This window comes from Elaeis guineensis, chromosome 13 (genome assembly GCF_000442705.2).
Source record: "Elaeis guineensis isolate ETL-2024a chromosome 13, EG11, whole genome shotgun sequence".
Taxonomy (NCBI): Eukaryota; Viridiplantae; Streptophyta; class Magnoliopsida; order Arecales; family Arecaceae; genus Elaeis; species Elaeis guineensis.
In genome coordinates this window covers 17023620-17038531 of record NC_026005.2, presented here as the reverse complement: position 1 = coordinate 17038531, position 14912 = coordinate 17023620, and the positions used below count along the sequence as shown (strand labels likewise).

Genomic DNA, 14912 nt, shown 5'->3' with positions numbered 1-14912 from the left:
TGTATAATTAGCATATCATTTTGGTTTCTTTTAATAAATAGAGTTGTATCCACATTGCCTCTTGAGAAACCATTATTTAGTAGAAATTTGCTTAGCCTTTCATACCATGCTCTAGGTGCTTGTTTTAGACCATATAAAGCTTTATTTAATCTAAAGACATGATTGGGAAAAGCATGATTTTCAAATCCAGGGGGTTGTTCTACATATACTTCTTCAGAAATATATCCATTTAAAAATGCACTTTTAACATCCATTTGAAATAGTTTGAATTTCATAAAGCAAGCATAAGCAAGTAGAAGTCTAATGGCTTCTAATCTAGCAACAGGTGCAAAGGTTTCATCAAAATCAATTCCTTCTTCTTGATTATATCCCTTAGCAACCAGTCTTGCTTTATTTCTAATTACATTTTCATGCTCATCTAACTTGTTTCTAAAGACCCATTTTGTGCCAATTATTGAATAATCTTTAGGTCTTTTCACTAAGGTCCAAACATTATTTCTTTCAAATTGACTGAGTTTTTCTTGCATAGCATTAATCCAGTTATGATCATTTTCAGCTTCTTCAAAAGTTTTAGGTTCAAGTTGAGATACAAAAGCACAATGATTAAGTACATCTCTAAGTGAAGAACGTGTTTTTACCCCATGCATAGGATCACCAATTATTAACTCCTTAGGGTGGTTGTGAACATACCTCCATTCTTTGGGTAAGTCATTTGTACCTTGAGGTTGTTCTTGAATTTCTTCACCTTTCTCATTTTGTTTGACTTCTTGATCCTTGTCTTCTGGAGTTGCTGAGTCTTTCAGAGTGATCTCCTTCATACCTTCTATTAGTGGATCTGTATCATCAATACCCTCATTCTTCCTTGAAGGAAGATCGTTAGATTCATCAAAGACAACATGTATGGACTCCTCAACTACTAAAGTTCTTTTGTTGAAAACTCTAAATGCTTTACTAGTGGAGGAGTAACCTAGAAAGATTGCTTCATCTGATTTTGCATCAAATTTACCAAGTTTTTCTTTGCCATTTTTTAATACAAAACATCGGCAACCAAAAACATGAAAATAGGCAATATTTGGTTTTCTTCCTTTCCAAAGTTCATAGGGGGTTTTCTTTAAAAATTGTCTAATTAAAGCACGATTTAAAATGTAACATGCTGTGTTAATAGCTTTCGCCCAAAAATATCTTGGAAGGTTGCTTTCACAAAGCATGGTACGGGCTATTTCTTCTAAAGTTCTATTTTTTCTTTCAACTATCCCATTTTGTTGAGGTGTCCTAGGAGCAGAGAAGTTATGGCCAATTCCATTTTCTTCACAAAAATTTTCAAAGTCATGATTTTCAAATTCTGTTTCATGATCACTTCTAATATTTTGAATTAAAAATCCTTTTTCATTAGTGACTTTTCGATGAAATTTAGTGAAAATTTGAAAAGTTTCATTTTTGTGAGCTAAAAAGAAAATCCAAGTAAAACGAGAGTAATCATCAATTAATACAAATCCATATCATTTTCCTCCTAGACTAGTGGTTTTAGTTGGTCCAAATAAATCCATATGTAAGAGCTCTAAAGGTCTAGAAGTTGAAATAGTGTTTTTGGATTTAAATGATACTCTAGTTTGTTTACCTAATTGGCATGCATCACAAATTCTATCCTTTTCAAAATTTAGTTTTGGCAAACCGAGAACTAAATCCTTTTTGATTAATTTTGAAAGAGAATGCATGCTAATATGTGCAAGTCTACGATGCCACAGCCAACTAGTCTCATTTATTTTAGCATTTAAGGAAACTAGACATTGCATGTCTAATTTAGTTAAATCATTCAAGTCTACCATATAAACATTGCCATGCCTATGTCCTATAAATTTAATGCCATCGTTAATAGGACTTGTCACAATGCAAACAGATGATTCAAAACTTACTTTATACCCTTTATCACAGAATTGACTAATGCTAAGTAAGTTATGCTTTAAACCTTTAACAAGTAAATCATTCTCAATGTATTTGGAGGGAGTGATACCAATGTTACCTATCCCGATGATCTTTCCTTTGCCATTATCTCCAAAGGTGACCATCCCTCCATCCTTAGCATCAAGCGTAATGAATTGTGATTCATCACCAGTCATGTGTCTCGAGCATCCGCTGTCAAGATACCATTTTCTGTTTCCTTCTTGGGATGCTAGACACACCTGCAAGCACAGATCAAGTTTCTGTCTTAGGTACCCAAGCTTTCTTGGGTCCTTTCAGGTTAGTCAGAATGGTTCCTTTTGGAACCCATATTTTCTTTGTGTTTGCATATTTGTTAATAAGACATGTGTATGATTTATATCCTATTCTTCCACATTTAAAACAAGTAATATTTGTAGGCTTTTTGCTTGAATAATTTGCATAAATATCTTTCAAAAATTTTTGTTTCTTCAGGGGTTTATAACCAAGTCCAGCCTTATCATATATAGCTTTCTGATTATCAAGGATCATATTTAGCTTGTTTGAACTTAAGGTGAACTTATCTACTATAGATTTCAGCCTGTTAATTTCATCCTTAAAGTTTTGATTTTCTTGAATCAATGTGAATTTTTCAATTGAAAGAATTTCAGCTTGTTTCACTAAGGACTGATTTTTCAATTTCAGCTCTTTGTTTTTCTTCCCTAGTTTCTTTAATTCATCAATTAAATCATAGAAAGCTTCATGCAATTCTTCAAAAGTAAATTCACTAGTGGATTCAGAAGTTACCTCATTTTCATGTGCCATCAGGCACAGATTGGCTTGTTCGGTTGAGGTTTCCTCGTCGGAGCTTGAGTCATCACTCGCACTCCAGGTCGCCATCATTGCCTTCTTTTTGAATTTCTTTGGACCTTTCTTCAATTGAGGACATTCGGATCTGAAATGTCCTGGCTTCTTGTACTCGTAGCATATAGGGGTTTGATCTTTCTCCTTTTCTATGCTTTGATCTCCTTTTGTGAATTTCTTTCTCATCCCCTGTTTCCTTTTTCTTAGAAACTTCTTGAATTTTCGGGTGATGAGAGCCATCTCCTCATCCTGATCTTCATCTTCAGAGTCATCTGTTTCATAATCAGGTGAAGTTGTGGATTTGAGGGCAATGGTTCTTTTCTTTTTGATTTCATCCTCTTGATGTTGCATCATGCTAAGTTCATGAGTCATCAAGGATCCAAGAAGCTCTTCTAGAGGTAGAGTGTTCAAGTCCTTTGCTTCTTGGATGGCAGTCACCTTGGCTTCCCATGTTCTTGACAGTGACCTGAGAATCTTCCTTACAAGTTCACTGTTAGTATAAGATTTGCCAAGACTCTTTAAACCATTGATTATATCAGTAAAACGAGTAAACATAGCAGTTATGGACTCATCATGCTCTATTTTGAACAATTCATATTTATGTACAAGCATGTTTATTTTAGACTCTTTTACTTGATTTGTTCCCTCATGGGTGACTTCTAACATATTCCATATTTCTTTAGCAGATGCACAAGTAGAAATGCGATTAAATTCACTAGCATCTAGTGCACAATAAAGAACATTCATAGCTTTGGCATTTAATTGTGCCAATTTCTTGTCAACCTCATCCCATTCTTTCTCGGGTTTGGTTGACTCCTCACCATCTATAATCTTGGTGGGTGTGTGAGGACCATTCACTATGATACTCCACATATCATAGTCGAGTGCTTGTATGAAAATCTTTATCCGAGCTTTCCAATAGGTGTAATTAGACCCATTGAAAAGTGGAGGTCGGTTTGTTGATTGCCCCTCGGCTAGAGAAGTTCCAACATGGGTTGCCATAGATCTTTGGCTCTTTGATTGTTAGATCAAAGAAGGGCTAGAGCACTGGCTCTGATACCACTTGTTGCCCAGCTATGCAACCCAAGAGGGGGGGTGAATTGGGTTTCTAAAAATTTTAAGCCCAACAGATAACTTATGAAGAACAAAACAATGGCTTTAAATCAATATTAATTAACTAAAGCAGTATTGCAAGGATATAATAAAGAAATAAGATAAAGCGATAAAGCACACCACAAACACAAGGATTTATAGTGGTTCGGTGCTAACCTTGCACCTACGTCCACTCCCCAAGATCCCACTTGGGAATTTTAATCCACTATCCTTTGTATTCAACCCGAATATAAAACGTCGGAAACTCCGACACTAGCTATCCCAAGCTAGAATACAAGACATCGGAAACTCCGACCCTAGCTATCCCAAGCTAGAACACTTGTTTCCCGGGTACAAGCAAACCCAAAACACTCCGATTTCAGGTTCGGATCAACCTTTCCTTGTTTTGAAAATCCTCCAAAAACAAGAGCAAAAACTCACAAAGAGTAAGAATATTTAGAGCACAGATGAATACAATAACAGCTCCTTAAATGAGCAAATATAACAATAAAAGCTTTACTCAAATGAAGAACCCCTTTTTCAGATTTTCTCAAGATAAATGAACGGTTGAACGCTTGAGAAGAGGTTGATTGTTGATTGAAGATCTCTTGAAAGCTTTGAACGATCTCTAGATCAAGGTTGAAAACAATCGACTTGAAAGATTCTCTCTTTGAATGCTTTTGCTTTTCTTTTTCACAAACTCTCTTGAATATTGTGGATCCTCTCTCTTCTTCTTGAATATTTCGTTGATCTCAGATTTAGGATCCTCTGTTCTCTTTTGATTTCACGTTTGATCTCCCGATTTTCACACTTTTTTTTTGCAATTTGATCTGCTATTTAATCTGCAATTTTCTTTCACCATTTTAAGCATTTTATGGCATTAGTAGCAAGAGAAAACAATTTAGGCAGATAAAGAGCCGTTAGAGGATTTTTAGGAAGCATAAAAGGCAATTAAAATAGGCAAAAAAATAGCCGTTGCTGACATTTCCCATCGCAGGGGTCGACTCATGCATCAGGAGTCGACTCATGAGTCGACTTCTGTTGCAAAGATCAGAAACTTGGATTTCTGGATTTTTTTGGCCCAAATCAGCAGAGGTCGACTCATGAGTCGACTCATGCCTTGTGGGTCGACTCATGAGTCGACTCACAGGTCGTGCCAAGCCAAAAATCCAGCGTGCCATGGGAAATTTTTGCGTGCCAATCAGCTCATAGTGCCATGAGTTGACTCATGAGTCGACTCATGCACTTCAAACCTTCATAACTTCAAAAATATAAGTCCAAACACAATGAAATGTTCACCAATAGATTTCAAATCATTTGTTCTACCAAATGGTACTATCAAATCAGGATTTTAGTGAAATTATGATTTTGCCCTTGAAGAGCATAAGGACTTTTTCAATTGTTTGTATCCCTTCAATCTGCTTTGTAATCATCAAAATCAATCTAGGAGCAACATTTTCCTTCCAGAGTCTCCAGTCGGTAAGCCCTCGGCCCATAGATGTCTGCTACCATGTAGGGCCCTTCCCAATTCGGAGCCAGCTTCCCTTGGTCCAGGGGCTTCGAGACTTCTGTCTTTCTTAGGACCAAGTCACCAGGCCTGAAAAGCTTTGGTCTGACCTTGGCATTGTAATATCGGGCTACCTTCTGTCGGTATGAAGCCATGCGAAGTTGAGCCTCGTTCCGTAGTTCGGGAAGGAGGTCTAGGTCGGCTCTCCGGCAATCGGAGTTGTCCGGCTCTCGATACCGCTCGACCCTGGTAGATGGCAGTTCAATCTCGAGTGGAATCATCACCTCCGTCCCATAGGCCAAACTGAAGGGCGATTTCCCAGTCGGAGCGCGGGGGGTGGTTCGGTAAGCCCACAAAATGGAGCCCAGCTCATCGACCCAGAGGCCCTTGGCTTCATTCAGTCGGATTTTGAGCCCGTATAGTATGATCCGGTTGGTCACCTCGACTTCGCCATTGGACTGCGGGTGCCCGACTGAAGTCAGTCGGTGCATGATGTGAAATCTCACGCAGAAGTCTCTGAAGTCTTGGTTGTCGAATTATCGCCCATTGTCGGTGATAATGGTATGCGGCAATCCGAACCTGAAGATGATGAATTTTTGGACGAAGTCCTCCATCTTCTGTTCCGTAATCTGCGCCAGAGGCTCGGCCTCCACCCACTTGGTGAAGTAGTCGATGGCGACGACTATGAACTTCCTTTGGCCCAATGCTGGAGGGAAAGGACTGAGAATGTCGACCCCCCATTGAGCGAAGGGCCATGGAGCGACAATAGGAGCGATTTGGCTGGCCGGTCGGTGTTGTACGTTGGCATACTTCTGGCATGATTTGCACTTCCGGACCAACTCAGCTGCATCCTTCCTCATGGTGGACCAGTAGTAACCCTGTCGCAGGACTTTGTAGGCTAGGGATTTGCCCCCCAAGTGACTCCCGCAGATTCCTTCGTGCACCTCCCGGAGAGCATAATCTGCGTCGGTCGGTCCCAAGCACCTGAGCAAGGGAAGGGAGAACGACCTTTTGTAGAGTCGGCCATCCATGATCACATATCAGGAGGCCGACCATTGGAGCCGCCTGGTCTCCGTGGGATCTTCAAGGCTGATCCCGTCGGTCAGGAACCGAACAATCGGATCCATCCAGTTTGGTTCGGCCGTCAGTTGTAGCACCTCATCGACCTTGTCGATACTCGACTGCTCGAGATTCTCTACGAAAGTCCGACCCAAAGAGTCGAAAGTCGAGGTCGCCAGCCTGGAGAGTGCGTCGGCCCGGGCATTCTCCGATCTGGGGATGTGGGAGATTTTGAAATACCCAAGGCGCGTCACGAGATCCTTCACTTTTTGGAGATATTTTACCATGGCTGGATCTCGCACCTCGAATTCGCCTTTGACCTGCCCCACGATCAGCTGAGAGTCGGAGAATGCCCTGAGGTTGACGACCCCAAGTTCCCTTGCTATTCTCAAGCCGGCGAGGAGCGCTTCATACTCGGCCTGGTTGTTGGAGGCTTTGAAGCCGAATCGGAGGGCGTACTCGGTGACTACCCCATCCGAGTTGGTGAGCAGGAACCCAGCCCCGCTCCCTTGAACGTTTGAAGCTCCGTCGATGTGCAGTACCCAGGTGGAGATCGGGTCGGGCCTAGAGACCACGTCTCGTCCGGGGTCCACGTCTTCCGACCCTTGGTCGGTCGTTGGGCATTCTGCGATGAAGTCGGCCAGGACCTGGGCCTTTAAGGCAGGTCGCGGTTGGTACTGTATGTCGAACTCGCTGAGCTTCATTGTCCACTTTGCCAGTCGTCCCGACGTGTCAGGTCGGCGCAATATCGCCCTCAGGGGCTGGTTGGTGAGGACCTCGATCGCGTGCGCGTGGAAGTAAGGGCGGAGTCACTCTGCGGAGACGGTCAGGGCAAAAATCATCTTTTCCGTCTTCGAGTATCGAGCTTCAGCACCGCGGAGCACTTTGCTGGTGTAGTAGATAGGCTGATGGGTTCGGCTTTCATTTTCTCGGATGAGCACTGAACTGACCGCCTCAGGGGAGGTGGCCAAATAGAGATACAACGTTTTCCCGACCTCCAGCTTCACAAGCAGCGGCGGGGAAGCCAAGTACCTCTTCAGATCCTCGAAGGCCCGTTGGCACTCATCCGACCAAGAGAAGCCCTTCGCCTGCCTCAGAGTTTTGAAGAATAGGAGGCACCTTTCAGCCGATCGGGAGATGAATCGACTGAGGGCGACAATTTTTCCATTCAACTGCTGGACCTCCTTCTTGGTGTTTGGGTGCCGCATGTCGATGATGGCCTTGATTTTCTCGGGGTTGGCCTCGATTCTCCGTTGTGAGATGAAGAACCCGAGGAACTTCCCTGAGGTTACCCCAAAGGTGCACTTAGTCGGATTCAGCTTCATTCGATGTTGTCGTAGGGTGCGAAAAGCCTCTTCGAGGTCTCGGACATGATCTGCGGCCTGCGCGCTTTTTACTAGCATGTCGTCTACATATACTTCCATATTGCGCCCGATCTGATTTTTGAAGACCTTGTTGACGAGTCATTGGTAGGTAGCTCCCGCATTCTTCAGTCCGAAGGGCATCACCCTGTAGCAGTAGATGCCCTTTGGGGTCACGAAGGTGGTGTGCTCCTCATCTTCGGGCGCCATTCGGATCTGATTGTACCCGATGAAGGCGTCCATGAAGCTGAGCAGTCGAAATTCGGACGTCGCATCCACCAGCTGGTCGATCTTTGAAAGTGGGAAGCTGTCCTTCGGACAGGCCCGATTCAAGTCGGTGTAGTCGATACAAATCCTCCACTTCCCGTTGGCCTTCCTTACCATGACAACATTGGCGAGCCAGTTAGGATAGGTGGTTTCTCTGATGAAGCCCGCCTCAAGTAGCTTGTCCACTTCTTCGTCGATGGCCTTCTGTCTTTCCGGGGCAAAAGACCTTTTCTTTTGTCTCACCGGCCTCATCGTTGGATCGATGTTGAGTCGGTGCATCATTATCTCCGGGAGGATGCCCGACATATCTGCTGTCGACCAAACGAATACGTCGGCGTTGGCCCTCAGCAGCTCCACCAACCGTCGTCGGTCTGGGTCGGGTAGTTGAGACCCGACCCATACTTTTCGGTCGGGATCCCCAGCCATCAGGATGGGGATGAGCTGTTCAGCCGGTTCACCCCGTTCTTCCCCCTCCCGTGGGTCTAGCTTGTTGATCGTCAGGGGGCCCTTCGACTCGTCGCTTTGAGCGAAGATCTGGAAGCATCGTCGAGCGAGCTGTTGATCTCCGCGCATCTCTCCGACTCCATTTTTGGTCGGGAATCGAACCAAGAGATGGTACGTCGAGACAATCGCCTTGAGGGTGTTTAGTCCGGGTCTTCCGAGTATGGCGTTGTAGGCTGAAGACAACTGGACGACCGCAAAAGTCAAATTGACCGTACTTTATCATGGTTCGGTTCCGACTGTCACGGGCAAGGTGACTTCTCCTTCCGTTGTGACTGCATCCCTGGCTAAATCTATTAGGGGCGTAGGGACTCTCTTGAGTCGGTCTGTCGATAGTCGCATCGGGAGAAGGTCGAGTAAAACAAAATGTTCGTCGAACTTTCATTATCTACAAAAATTCTTTTTACATCATAGTTTGCTATTGTTGCCGAGACAACAACAGCATCGTCGTGGGGGGTTTGGATGCCCCGAACATCTTCCTCTGTGAAGGTAATTACATCGCCTGGGCGTGGCCTCTTCGTTGGCTCCCCTCCGGCAGTCGTCCCCGGGCCAAGTCGTTTGGAAATCATATTGATGACCCTGACCGTCGGCTGATTAGTCGTTGCTTCCTCAGTCAGCTGGGGTCGGTGGTCGGCGACTGGTTGAGTCGGCGGGTTCCTCCAGAATTTGCCGAGATACCCTCGGTGGATGAGAGCTTCGATCTCATCCTTAAGCTGGATGCATTGCTCGGTATTGTGGCCGTGGCCCCGGTGGAACCGGCAATACCTCCGTCGGTCGAGGCCCTTTGCCTTCAGAGGCGGAGGCCGTCACAGGTACTCTTCTCCTTCGATTTCCATCAAAATCTGCGCACGGAGGGCAGAGAGAGGAGTGTAAGAGTCATACCTAGGGCGTGTCGGCCTTGGAGTCTGCCGTCGGGGCGACTTCTGGTTTCGTCGTGGAGGCGAGACCCGACCCTCGGTCGAGGGCCTGCTAGGTCCGTCGGGGTCCCGACCCTTCCTTCACTTCTCATTTGGGCCCTTGAATTCGGTCGAGCGTCGGTCGGAGGCTCCTTTGTCCGCGCGCATGTACTTGTACGCGCGCTCCAATAGTTTGGCATACGTCCGGGGGAGGGTCTTGTCCAGGGAGTAAGTAAAACGGGATGCCTTCAACCCCCGTTTCATGGTCGAGATGGCCATGTCTTCGTTGAGGTCCCGGACCTCAAGCGTGGCCGTATTGAATCGCGCCACGAAGTGCCGGAGCGTCTCATTTTCTCCCTGTTTGAGGGAGAAAAAGCTGTCCGACGTTCGCGGTGGCTTTCGACTGGTGCTGAAGTGAGCCACGAAAGAATGCTCGAGCTGCCCGAAGGAGTGGATACTTTCCGATCGAAGATCGGAGTACCAGGCCCTGGCAGCTTTGCGGAGCGTGGCGGGGAAGCCGATGTAAAAGAGAGCGTCGGTTGCCCCTTGAATCGTCATGAGAGCTTTGTAGCTCTCTAGGTGGTCGATTGGGTCGGTGGAGCCGTCGTAGGGCTCCACGTGCGGCATCTTGAACCGACTGGGGATTGGTTCGTCAAGGATGTGTCGGGAGAGAGGTTGGGCGGTCTGGAAGTCAACGTCGTTTGAAGACTTCTGCCTGTCCACCTGCAACTGTGCAAGCCGACGGTCGATTTCCTCGAACCTACGCTCGTAGTCGTCCGTCCGTCGGTGCTGGGAGACCCCAGGAGTGGAGTCTCCAGAAGAATCTGAGAGAGAGGCGGATGGCGTTCGCGGACGCTTCTCCTTCCTCGCTCGTTCCAGCTGGGAGGGAGAAAGCTGTTGGGACCGATGGGCATCGTGCCGCGGCCGCGCCTCCTCCTCTCTGTGGGAGCGCTGTGGCAGGCGCTCCCACGGAGATGATGGAGATCGGTGCGGGCATCGGCGGCTGCTCCTGGAGGGCATCGGACGTGCCGTCGGTTGCCCGACCGGTGATGGCTGCAGTCGTGCCGGTTGTTGCTAGAGGCTTTTGACCGCGTCCGTCAGCACAGTCATCTGCCGTACGATCGCCGCGATCTGCACCTCCGTGGTGACCGCGGGGTGTGGAGAGCTGGGTTCCGCCGTGGAGGGTGGCGGAGAGGCCTCTTCCCGACGGGAAGAGCGCCTCGCCGATCCGGTGACTCTCGATCGTTGAGCTCTCATCTTTGTCATTAGTACTGCCCCCCTACCTGGCGCGTCAATCTGTTGCGGCCAATCCCCTCGTCGCCTGGTCGTCGGGAACGAGCGCCTGCAAAAGAAAATCCGCACTGACCGGAGATGGCTCCAACGGGGACCCTCCGACGGTCAAGTCAGAGAGGAGACTAGACAACAGTGAGAAGAAAACAAGGAGCTCAACGAGAGAGAGAGAGAGAGGGAGCAAGCCTGTGTGTTTTTTTCTCCGGCCCCCTAGCACTGTAGCCTTCCCTGATATATATAGTGGAGTGTAGTATGGCGCCGTCATTAATGAAGCAGACAATTGAGGAATTGTCAACTCACTGTAGACTGTCAGAGTCACCGTGAAAGTGTCGCATCGTCGTGGGGCTGTCAAATCACTAGGGTTGACAATGCCCTAGGCGGGATAATGCCCTTAGGCGGCAGTGCCGCATGCTGCTGTCAGGGCTGACAGTCTCTGGCAGCAGTACGACGATCGGAGGAGTCGACCGACCTTGGGTCGGTGGCCAGCTGAGTGGCGTCGGATGGAGATTCGGACCCCTCCGACGGTCAGGCATGTTGTGAGAGTCGGGCATCGGACTCCCTGGTACAGTCAGTTGGGAGAGCGGAGAAGATCTGCCCGACCGACCTATCCTCAGTCGGTAGAGAGCCGTTAATCGGTCGGTAATGTCGTCCGACCGATCGGCCGGTCGGCCGGTCGGCCGGTCGGTCGGTCGGTCGGTCGGGTATGCCCGATTATAAGTCAGCGTGAGCGGGGTCGGTCGGTATTCCCCGATATATATATAACCCCAAACTTTGTTCCATCAAATCTTAACCACGTGGTGCTGTTTTTCGCTCTGGGAGGACTGCAACCCATTCCCCATTTTCTTCTCTCTCTTTTCCTTGTACCATCTTTATTTTTTTCTTTAATAAACTTGTTCAGCTACTCCGTGCCTATTGTTTTCTCAAAACAAGTTTCGTTAGGTAAAAAGTTTGCTCCAAACATTCTAAATTCAACAAGAAATAGGATAAAACAGAAGAACGTGCCAATCATTTCAAGCTTTTCATATGGTTGGCTTTAAAAGTTCTCCGAGATTGATGCAAGAGTCCACCAACAGCCATAATGAAGCCACACCTTGCTCTCTATTCTCTCCTCGTATGTCTCCTCTCCATTGTTGAATTAGCTAGAGACTCTTCTCCTTCATCTTGAGGACAACTCCCCATCAGACACCTTTTCCATCTAAAAGGCGATCCAGCTGAATGTGGGGATCCAAAGTGCCAATTTATCTGTGATAGTAACAACACTATCTTGGACTATCACTCAGGCAAATATCATGCGACCAAATCTTACGAGACGATTAATATCTTTTTTGAGAAGCAAGGAAGAAAAGAATATTTCCCCAGGGCGATGTATTATATATTAATATTTAATATTTACATATTTATTTCAGATTGTAGTTTATTTAATATTTACATATTTGTTACAGAATGTAGTTTAGAAATATCGTCAGCACCAAATGCCCGAGGGAACTGGATGAATACAAAAGGAAGGTAGAAAAACAGAACAGCTACATTATAGCTTTTCCGGCAGATTTCTTCTAATCGGTCTCTCTCCTGTCCTAATGCTTGGTAATTATCAGAGTCGTTCTCCCTGATAGAAGATCTACCTGCCCATATGTTTCTCAAATTCGAAGCGTGCTCCTGTATTCGTTTTATCTCTTCATAAAGCTTTGAGTTTTTTCGATCCTTTTGAATCCTTAGTTCTCATTGTCCATTCTTCAAAGACCTTGATAGATTTCTTCGTTGTTTCCAAAATAGAGTATGCTTCGAACCGAAAGATTTGATTATTTCATTCTTTTTAGATCAACCAGTGTGAAGTAAGGAGAAGTGAGACGGAGGCTCTACCTTGTTCTTTGTATGAGATGATTAATATTGTCGGTGCAAGCTTGGCAAATGGTGGTTGTCACTTCCCACTTGAGTCTTGGTCAGCATATGAGAGCTCCCAAGACTTGTACTTCTATTTGGCAAGGGTATGGCCTAGTTTTGTGAACTGTAGTCGGGCAGCGCACAACCTAATGTATTGGCCTGTTACATGCCTGAACCGGAATAGTACATTTGTCTATGTCATAGTATATAAACAAGCATATGCAGTGAAGTATCTTGAGCCCTACTGCAGACTGTTAGCTATGATTCCTATGGCCCATGATGCTCTTGTCATGAATTCAACAACAGATATTTTTGTACTCCTACAAAACGGGTTCATTGTATTAGGGAAAGGCGTAGCAGATTCACAAGTGTAGCCCAATCTATAAGTCTATTTGTAATTGGTTGCCGGCCCAATCTAATAAATCCAATGAAAATTTCAACCCATTCTTCCAAATGGGCTCTCACTTTTTCATTTTTTTTTTCAAGGAACGTGTGTAATCTTATCCATCTCCACATTTGTTTCCTTCATATGAAATGCAGAGAGTTTTTCAGTCATTTTACGAGCAAACAGATACTTTCTTTGGTCTTCTTCATAAAACAAAGTGAGATTAATTTTGTTAAATGTGTAGATTACAAGGCAAGTGTTACTGCTGTTTATTGGATCACACTTGGCCTGGTAATATTGATTACGATTTTACAGTACTATATAGTAAGATCCCAAATGATTTTGAGGCTCACAGTTCAAACTATTTTGCTTACTTATCATTATAAATAACTACTTACATCCAAAATCTTGGTAGAACTTCTGCTTGCAGCGTTGGCAATAGTGAGTAGGTTTGTATTTGCGCCATTAATTTTTGGCCTTTTTCTCCCCTGCAAATTTTGGAGAATGCGGATGCCGGTCAATATTGTAGAGGTGAACTCTCAGGTGAACAACTGGTTGCCGTTAAGTTGTTGGGGAATTCCAAGTGCAGTGGAGAAGAATTCATCAATGAGGTCTCTACCATCCGTAGGATTCATCACATAAACATTGTGCGGCTGATTGGATTCTGTTCAGAGGGATTGAATAGGGCTCTCATCTATGAGTACATGCCTAATGGATCACTTGATAAGTACATCTTCTCCTCAAATGGAACAAGTCATCATCCCTTCACTTAGGATAAACTCTCGTTGATATAGCCCTGGGAGTGGCTTGAGGCATTAATTTCCTCCATCGGGGATATAATATGCAAATTCTACACTTTGAGATCAAGCCCCACAACACTCTCCTCGACCGTAATTTCACCCCAAAGATAGCAGATTTTGGGCTTGCAAAGTTGTATCCGAAGGATCATAGCCAAGTGTCGATTAGTGCTGCCAGAGGGACAATAGGATACATCGCTCCTGAATTAATGTCGAGGAACTTTGGGGTTATATCTAACAAATCTGATGTTTATAGGTTTGGAATGTTGCTAATGGAGATGGCAGGGGGGAGAAGGAATGTGGATCCAAGAGTGGAGAACTCAAGTCAGATTTACCACCCCTCATGGATATATGATCAGCTCACTCAACAAGAAGGGCTCGAAACTGGAAACATCGTGGAGATTAGCGAAGTGGAAAGCAAGCTATCTAAAGTGGGTTTATGGTGCATTTAGATGAAGTCAACTAACTAATCGCCCCCATGAGCAAAATTGTTGAGATGCTCGAAGGGGATAAAGATAACCTGCAAATGCCACCTAGGCCCTTTTTTGCTCACCACAGCCAAAGTCTACGAGACAGACTTGCACCAACGAGTTCTTTTCCCAAATAATACGAAAAAAAAACTTTTTTACCAAAATATATCAAAACGAAACTTATTTACCAAACTAATGCAAAAGGGAAAAACGCCATTTTGAATGGCGTTTTTTCCCCTTCCACGTCAGCCCCTATTTCCACGCTGGCATCGTCCGAAAATAAAAAAAAAATAAAAAAACGCCATTTAGAATGGCGTCTTTAAAAACGCCATTTTGAATGGCGTTTTTAAAAACGCCATTCAAAATGGCGTTTTTCAATTTTCCCCCCGGAAAAAATCGTGGGAAAATAGAAAATTTTATTTTTTAAACTTTGGAATTAATAAATAAATTAAAAAATTAATTTGGATTGAAATATAAAATATAAAGATTTTAATTTGTAATTAATTTAAAAAATTATAAGAAAAAAAAATTATCATAGAAAATAAAAAAAAGAGAAAGAAATATGAAAGAAATGAAAATATTATTTCAAATTACTTTCGGAAATTAAAATTAATTTATTTTAAAA

At 44.7% G+C, this 14912-nt stretch overlaps 1 pseudogene; it reads left to right on the top strand.

The window, feature by feature from the left end:
* The first annotated feature begins 10303 nt into the window (after positions 1 to 10303).
* Positions 10304 to 14424, top strand: LOC140853093 (rust resistance kinase Lr10-like; annotated as a pseudogene).
* The last annotated feature ends 488 nt before the right edge of the window (positions 14425 to 14912 follow it).